Source organism: Leptosomus discolor, chromosome 6 (assembly GCF_034619465.1).
Source record: "Leptosomus discolor isolate bLepDis1 chromosome 6, bLepDis1.hap2, whole genome shotgun sequence".
NCBI lineage: Eukaryota > Metazoa > Chordata > Aves > Leptosomiformes > Leptosomidae > Leptosomus > Leptosomus discolor.
Window position 1 is genome coordinate 21,616,574 of NC_141396.1, and position 9,074 is coordinate 21,625,647.

The window sequence follows — 9,074 nt, forward strand, 5'->3', positions numbered from 1 at the left end:
CCAGACTTGAGGGGGTGTTGTAATGGGATGTCATGTAATGTCTTCTGTACTCTTGTGTTTTTTTGTCCATTGCGTGATAACTTCTAAGTTATTTCACTGGAAAGACCCTCTTCCCTCCCCTTTCTTCAAACAGCCTATTTTGAGATTTTTTAAGGAGATAGTGTGTTCTGCCCCTCTGTTCCATTCAGGTTGGTATTCATACCCTGTGTATCCATTCTGAAAATTATGTATCATGTTAATCACATTTTCTTAAAATAATACTGTTTATATGGCAAGTTTCTTTTTAAACAGGAAATTCCCCCTTTGTTGCCATTAAATATAAGGAACAACTTATTTTAAGTTTTTTTTGTAATCCTAGATTTTTTTAAGACTTCACAACTTGGTTTGTTAAGATGTTGAATGCTGTTACTGGAAGAAATTCTAATAAATATTAAATTTTATTCTGGTTTATGCTTTTATAAATGCACAGAATAACTTTTCCTATCTTACAGCTGCTTCTAAATTAAAAGTTGGGCTTTGTTGGGGGGCGGGGGAGGAATTTTTAAATTTTTTTTCAGAAGCACTGGCTCATATCTGTTCCTACTGAAGTAGGTGGGAAAATTCCTGCTATCTTCATTATGAACAGTGTGACCACCAGTGACCAATACTGTATGCTTTAAGTAAGCCTCCTGAAGTCTTACAGATGTACCAGCAAAGGGAAAATGGGTGTTCAACAAATGGCATGTATTAACCTGCAGCCTTTCTTCACTCCGACTGATACTGCACAAAAAGGCAGCTCAGTAATTGCATGAGACACCACTAATGAGCATGCAGCTACTGCAGAAAGTGATGTTAGAGGAATATACCTACTGAAGGCCTTTCCTCTTTCATTCCCTTAAGGTGTCTGAAATCTTTTTATAAGCTTATGTTGCTTGAGGTGTTCTAGTATAAATAGATCAATAAAAAAACCTGCAATAAATGACCAAAAGAAAAGAAACCCCTCCATATTGCATCTAGGCAATTGAATGTCATGGTCCCTTTCTTGCCAGAGTCCTGAGCTATTTAGTTCATTGTGGTATTAAAATGATCTATGTTGCATTCCAGTTGAACAGTAGCAGCTAATGAGCATGGCAATCAATAGTTGGGCTAAAAAAAGAAACAGGATCACTGAAAGGGAGAGATTAACTTGAAGAATTCTCATCCTTGGAGGAAATCCATTTCGTGTAGTCCACCTGCAACTTCTTAAATCTCCTGGAGATGTCAGAGATTGATGACCTTGGAAAAAAAATTTCAAAATCGTTCTTCTGGACAGTTATAAGGTAAAAAGGTAGATCTCTGTGTGTGTGTGACTTCTAGGCTTACTCTAGAACAAAGTTGCACCTAATATGAGGAACGTGTTGTTGCTGAGCAGTGCTAGGTACCGTGAACATGCCTGTAGTTTTTATTTTGTTTCTGGCGTGGGACAGTATTTGATGCTGAAAGAGAAGAATAAGGAACAGGGCAAATGTACTGGTTTTTGCCAACAGTTACCTACATGCAGCTCAGCAACTTTAAGACAGAGGTATTGGTCTTTTTGTAGGTACAGTAGAGATTTAGTAAGAAGAGGAATTAAAATAGTATCAACTGTCATCACTTAATCTGATTTTACATAACTGTCAGGAAATTATTTTGCAGTGCACTAGAATGGCCATACTCAAATTTTAGTAAGACTGTGTAACAGATGTGTGGCAGGAAGTCTGAGTCGAATCTCAATTGTGACTCTCCCTCTGCATATGCATAATGAAGTGCACAATACTTTTCAGAAAATGCAATGTAGTAATGATCTAATTTCCACGTGTAGCTCTTCGTAATTTTTATTATACATCATTTTGATTATACCCAATACAGACATTTCTTGTGCAGAACTCTGCTGGTTTTATTGTCATCTCCTATACTGTGTTATAGGCACTCTTTATTTTCAACCAGTAGTACAGCCCTAAGAGCACTTAAATTTGTAATTAACTGGTTTAGTTGCTGACTTTTATGCTATTGGGTTTTACGAAATCCTGTGTTAGATTGTGCTATGGATTAATTACTGTTTACTGTGTAAACTTACCTAAATGGTTTGGTTTTCTGAGTATTAGTCTGTGCACTGTGGTGCTATGCATCTGCTGTATACAAATGCTTAGCTTTTGTGTATTTGTTCATGTAATTAGATTGTATCATAAAGCATTTACGTAATGGAAGTTTAACAATGTCTTTGGTGTGTGCTTCTCTACCTTCCTGTCAAATATTTTTTTGCATGCTGCTTGTATGCCTGAGGACCTGTGGGGCATAACCAGGCTGGTCTCTTGTTGAACAACCTCCAGGATAGTTGTGTCAAATTGATAAGCACCACAGAGGTGTCAGAGATGTTTTTGGATCTTGAACGAAGTATTTCCTTTCTCTCAAATCTCTAGAAGGCGATGGTGATAAAAATCTGTCTGCTTGCAATTCCCATCTGTATTCAGTTTGCAGTCCCCTGGAATGTAATTGCGCTGGTGCCTTCTGCTAACAATCTTCAGTTGTAGACAAGGCTAGAATTGTTAATGCTTTGTATTACAAAAATGAAGTCTTTCTGGATTTTTTACATATCATGTATTAGACACTTGGGTTTCTTTTCAAGTACTTCCAACTTTCATAATGGGGCACAGTCTTCTGCGTGTAAATTGTGGGTTTGGAGTTGCTTGTGCCTGTAAGGAGTTGCTTCCACCTGCAGCTTTTGTGTTGGGTCACGTTTTTACAATTTTTATGTAAGTCAGGTTCATCTTGAAATGCACTTGACACTTTCTCCAGTATCTATGGTAGCACTGAGCCACAGTTGCTCATGTCAGGACATTCATGTAACTAAGAGCCATATGGGACATTTGTGTCTGATTACTGTAGTTCTTACTCTGATTTTAGTTTGGGGTAGTTCTGCAATGTTTGTAATGGTTGGAGTGTTGGGTGGAAAACAATGAAGAAAACAAAAATTTCCTTCCTGTAGTTATTGTCCTGTTTAAAGATTATTGTCTAAAAGAAAAGTCAGATGATGTACTGAATAGAAAGATGAACTTAACGCTGTTTCTTGTGAAGCAGGTTTGTTTAGAGCCATTAGGATACTGTGGACGGTAGCTCTTGATTTTTAGTACATACAACTGTAACTATTAACTTTCTCAGCAGAAGTCTGCCAAAACAGTCTCCTGTTCTCTTTAGCTGGTTTCAGTTCCTAGTTTATATCTGATGTTTCTAAGGTTACTCATGTGTACCATTGACCGTTACAAGCACATCTGTGCACAGGTAAAGGGGCATTTCTCCTCACAGTATTACCTTTTATACTCTTTTTCCCTACGCACAGTGAGCAAATATACAAATCAAAGGTTTTGCAAGCAAAACGTTTTAACTAATCAGAAATGCTTTTCTACCACTTTTGCCAGAAAAGAGCAATTGCTTCAAAAGAAAAGGAGGGTTGCATTTCAACCATGACATGTTACACAAGGGCCACGAGGTGTCAGTGGAGGCCCCAGTCTGAGAGCAGATTCGAGCTAAACTGTACAAAATGGGGTCAGAACTATGTATTTCTAATAATGCTTAGGCTATTGCTGGTTTTGACCTATTTTATATTCCTAGCCTGTCTTTATTTCCTAATCAGTGAAATGTGGATTTCTGTATTTATCAGGTAACCTTCTTGAGCAAAGTATTTCAGCAAGCTGGTTTTCGTCCTCCCCCATTGCTTTATTTGCAGTAGGGTGGATGCTTGCCTTATTTTTCCTCTTGAGGGAAATCCACCAATCCCTTTTTATTAGAATTTACAGACATAGGTTAAAGAAAGGGTCCTCTACTTTAGCTCTTTGCACCTCATGAGATCCTACAGGATTTTTCCTGATGAATCCTTCCATCTGATAAGAGTTTCACTAAGATGGTTGTGTGGTTAAAGAACAAGTTGTACTTCAAAGCCTTTCCAGTCTTTCAAGAATGATGTGCCAGATTTTCTGTATATTTCTCTCTCAAAAGATGAAACCACGCCATCCAACCACATGTGGATTGCTTCCTTGAGCCAAGTTCTTTCCTGCAGCTAATTCCATGAATAAAAAACCCAATTGTAACCAGTTTCTCTTGGGACTAATAGCTACATTTTACTAGAAAGACTCAAAGGCAGTTGTTTCAAAGCCATCAAATGCGTCAAAAGGAGCGCACTATTTAAAACTGTGGAATCCAACATGTGTCTTGCCTTATTGATATGTGAATCTGCCTATAGCTTAGGTTCTGTTTACTCCAGCCTTTCCTTCTCCCTACCACACACACACACACACACATATGCTCAGTGGCTGGGAGACTTTGCATTTTCAGCTCTTTTGTGTGTCAGTCTTGGTCTCCATCTTTTTTTATCAGTGAGTCCATGAATAAGCCAGTATGTATGGGTTTCTTGTCAATGGAACCATGTAATTTTTTTGCTCTATGTTCTTTTGTGGCCATTGTGTTTGTATTTCTTGGAAAATATTTTAGCTTAGGGCATTGTTTTGCCTTTCCCGTTAACAGATCTTTAGGAAAAAAAAAATCTTTGCATAAGCAGCAATTTAATAGCATATCTACAGAAGTTTGCATAAAAGAGGAAGACAGCTATTTCCCAGCTGACTGTAAGTCTTCAGCACAGTTTATTGGTACTCTGGCTAATTTGAAGCAATTTCTGCTGTCAACATTCAGTGTAATAGATGGGTTTTGTTTGTTCTGCAGTATCTTACTGGAATGAGGCTTCCCTAGCAATCAAATCTTTTTCAAAAATTATTATAACATCAGTCTGCAAAAGAACTGCATCTAGAGGTGTGGTCCACTAGTTTGTGCGTAATTTTCACATAGGGATTTTGTGGCAGAGAACTTGTTAGCTTTCTGTGTGAAGCTGCAGAGAAGAGACAACAGGGGGCAGCGGAGGCATTTAAGAATGGCAAGTTCTGATTGTTCTCCAATAATAAGACTTACAAAGAAAACCATAGATAAGGAAAACTGATTATTTCTTTGACCCTTATTCAGCCCATTCTGAACAGATCTGAGGAGGTCAGCAACAGGATACGTTCCTTCCCTTTTCCTAATTCTAAAGCTTTTCAGAAAACTTTGAAAAGAATGGAAGAGTGCTTCAAAAACAAGATTGTATGCTGGTTTTTATGACATAAACTATTAGGTTATCTTAATGTATTGCAGAATAGAGCGTCATCCTCTGTTCCTCCCCACTAAACCTGCAAGGGTGAATTTCAGAGGTGTCTGCTAGCTAAGTTATGCCAGATGCTATATATGCAGTTAAAATATTACCTGTTTCCATAATGTCATACTGTAGAATGACAAATATTGCTTTCTTTTTCTATGGGTACAAGGTGAGGGTATGGAAGAAGAAATTCAGTGGTGTGTGAGGAGTGTACACCAGTAACTGCTCAAACTGACCCCTCCTTACTACTTGTCCTTTTTGGCCTTGCAATTTAAGAAGTTTACAGGTCTTCAGCAACAGAAATTTATTCCTGAACCACATTATAAGGCTATTTCCAGTCCTTTTTAATCCAATCTTCATTAGGGTTGATTACTACATATCATATATGTAGCCTGTGTATATGTATAGCTACATAAGGATTATGTATTCTGGTCACATCTGGATGGTGAATTACTGCTGAATTAGATGTTCTGTCCAGCACCAGAGATTCAAAACAAGACCTAATGATGAAAATAGTATGATTTCCATGTTATGTGATTAAGAGGGTTAATGAGTTGGAAATGAAAATACTAAAGTTGTCTGAAAGAAAAAATCAGCGGTTTTGAAACACCCTCTCTTCTTTGTGTTTTTTTTTTTTTAACAAATTAATTTGATTTTTTAAAAGTTACGTTTTTTTCTCTCCCTTCTATCCATAAACCTGATGTGTAGACAGTCTTTATTTTACTTGAACTGATGTTGTTTGAACAGTAGACTTGGATTTATATTGCATGAGTCTAATTTGTACTTAATGTCAAATACTGGAACTGTTGCTCATAGTGGGCTATGTTTGGGGTATGGTAGTGGTTTGCTAAAAACCTGCATTGGCTGGTGCAAAGTTACAACACAGAGATGTATAATGAAATACCTGATTTTAAACGTGGTCCTGAGACTGATAGTTGAGTGACAGGATTTCTTCTTAGTGTTTTCTGTCTTGCCAGTCATCATAGGTAGCTTGCTCTAGGGGAAACATAGGACTCGTCAAAATAGATTAGATTAGCCTAAGATCCATCCAGTCCAGCGTTTGTCTCTGAGAATATGAGGTGACCGACACTTCACAAGAAGGTGCAAGAATTCTTCTGTAACCGAGTGTGCAGGAACCTGTTTTCAACACTGGATCTTACCTCCTATGCTAATGACTGGTCTGAATTGTGAAGATCTTGCTGTTTCAGTCTATGTTCCGATACTAATTTGGAGGCCCATAAAGGCCTGAAACTTATTTTTGAGTCTTGGTAGATTCGCAGACTCACTTACTTCTATTTATGTGATTAAAAATCATTTTCTTTCACTGTAGTTTTGAATTTCCTCCCATTTTTTAATTGGAATTATTTTGGTCTAGTGTTATGAGAATACTGTCTCCTGAATATTCAGTATGTTCTGTGTTTGTATCACATATCCTCTTACTCATCTTCTTAATGGTAGCAATTCACTGTCTACCATTCCAGAGCCTTAAGTATGCTTGCTATCCTCTGAATCTCCTCTAATTTTGCAGTATACTTTCAGAGATCCTTCTGATTTCTTCAGTTCCCTAATTCCCATGTTTCCTGTCTTGTATACTTGGTTTTAAGCTGCTCAAGGTACTTTTTCAGTGGAAGCCTCTAAAATTGCGATTAAAATAGTATCTGGTAAAATATGCCCAGAGCTCTTCCAAGAGAGGTCCTATAGAAATGCTTAGTATTATTAATCTGTCTGTAGCCTGGACAGGGTATAAATAGTATTAGTTAGAGTATGAGGAGAAAACGTGGGAAAGCTCTGTAAGGGGAACATCTAGCTGAGTTCAGCACAACAGCTGTGCTTATGAGGAAGATGATGTCTGGGTTTTGTTACACAGAAACAGACTGCCTATTTTTACGCCTTCACCACATCTGCATAATGGATGCATGCAATCTGTTTGTTGCAGTGTGGAAAGCCAAAGCTGAAGTATTGACTGCTAAGAGGTAGGCTCAGAAAATGTCTTTCCTCCTCTGCATAGCATATTTGGGTTTGGAGGGAGTAAGGTAATACAACTTTCTATACACTCCTCAGTGGTCTGAGTAACAAACCTGGAGGTTCAGCTCACAAGTCAGGTCCTTTTTTCCAAGTTCTGATCAGTGGGGGAGGAAACTAACCTTTTTTTTTTTTTTTTTTTTTTGCAAAGTAAGGAAAGAATGGTGAGCTGTAGTCCCAGCTGCAGTACCACCTGACCTCTGGAGATGCATTACTTGTCACTGAGCCTCACTTTTTTTCTAGTAGTGCATATGTGCCTATCCTGACTTGAATTAAATTTACTGGGGTACAAAGAAGGGACTAAGGTATAGACTTCTGCTTTCTTTTATCTGGTTACTAAATGACCTGCAGTGCTATAAGCCTTAATCGAGTGTGACACCTTGGTGTTGTTGACTGGATTTTCTGAGAGATGGTTCACCCATACCTAGACAACTAGTTTTATCTAGAGAAATTACCTTAAAAGATTAGCGTGTTGCATTTGTCAACGTTTCCCATAATTTTAAGGTTCAGTAATGAGAAAATCTATATTAACGCTTCTACAGAGGACAGCATTTATGAGGCCTGGGTTAGGCTTTATGACTGCAAAAGCTCATCTGCTCTGAGACAGATTCAAAGCTGTATCCAATCTTGTCAGTCTTCAAAGGCACCCTCACATGACTGTGAAGAGTTGCTGAAGTCTGCTGGGGTATGCCTGTTTGTCACACGCCATGCCAGAGTAAACCTGCTGCATGTAGGGCTGGCTACAGGCCTTGTCTGCTAGATCCACAATGTACATGATCTACTCTAGGTGATCCTGCTCTGGCAGGGGTGTTGGACTAGATGATCTTTCGAGGTCCCTTCCAACCCCTAACATCCTGTGATTCTGTGATCACTGTACTGGGAGAAAAGTTACAATTTGGTTTGCAGGCAGGAATGCTTTTTTCTCCTGTTGCTTTCCAAGTGAGACTTTAATGGCTGATGCCACTCTGTATCAGAGATTGGTTTCAAGTGATCTTATCCTAGTGATTTTCTGAGGCTGGGTTTTAGTAAAATGTATTTACTGCAGTGTTAATTTATATCCTGTATCTGAAACTGAACAAAGTTCAATAAATTTCAGGCACTTTGGAAACATACATGTTAAGATGTCTGCAAATCACCTACCTGGAGCTCTGGTGGTGTTTTTATTAAAGGTGGTATAAGCTTCAAAATCTGGTCTTTTTCTAGTAAAAGCTATTTCCTTAAACAGACTTCGAACAGTGAGTTCTGCTAGGTCACTGCTTGCAAGTCACTGAGAAAAGGGCTCATAAAGACAAATTATGTGAGAAAGGAAAATGGTTTATTTTACAGTGATGGCAACTCTTTGGATGTGTTGCATGTATATATTTGATGAGTAGCCTCACTTCTCGACTTTCTTCCTTCTCTCAACTGGCAAACAAAGGGTCAGCGCTTTAACGCTGTACAGTGCTTGTTCAGTGTTGTAACATCTTTGAGGTGCCTGCAATGCAATTCGCATGCATCATCTTATTTCTTTTTCATTCAGTTCTAAGATACTGCCATTTACTGTAGCAGAATATGGGTTTCAGTGAGCATCTTTCAGTCATCGCATGCCTGAACATTGCTGGTTATAACATTGGTGTTCTGGGCTGGCAAAGAAAGGGAGGGAATCAGGAAAACACTTAACTTTATTATTGAAACAGTCTCAGCAAATAATTTGCCGCTTAAAATTGTCAAGAAAGATGGATCTAGTTTTCTTCGTGTTCTAAGGGAGAGAATGGAGAAAAGTGCTTCTACCTATCCTTTAGAGCAGACTTAAACACAATGCTGTGTGAAGCACATTGGTAACGGGTTTTAAGGAATTCCAGATCTTACAGAGGTAAGTTGTTTTCTTTCCTTTTACTTT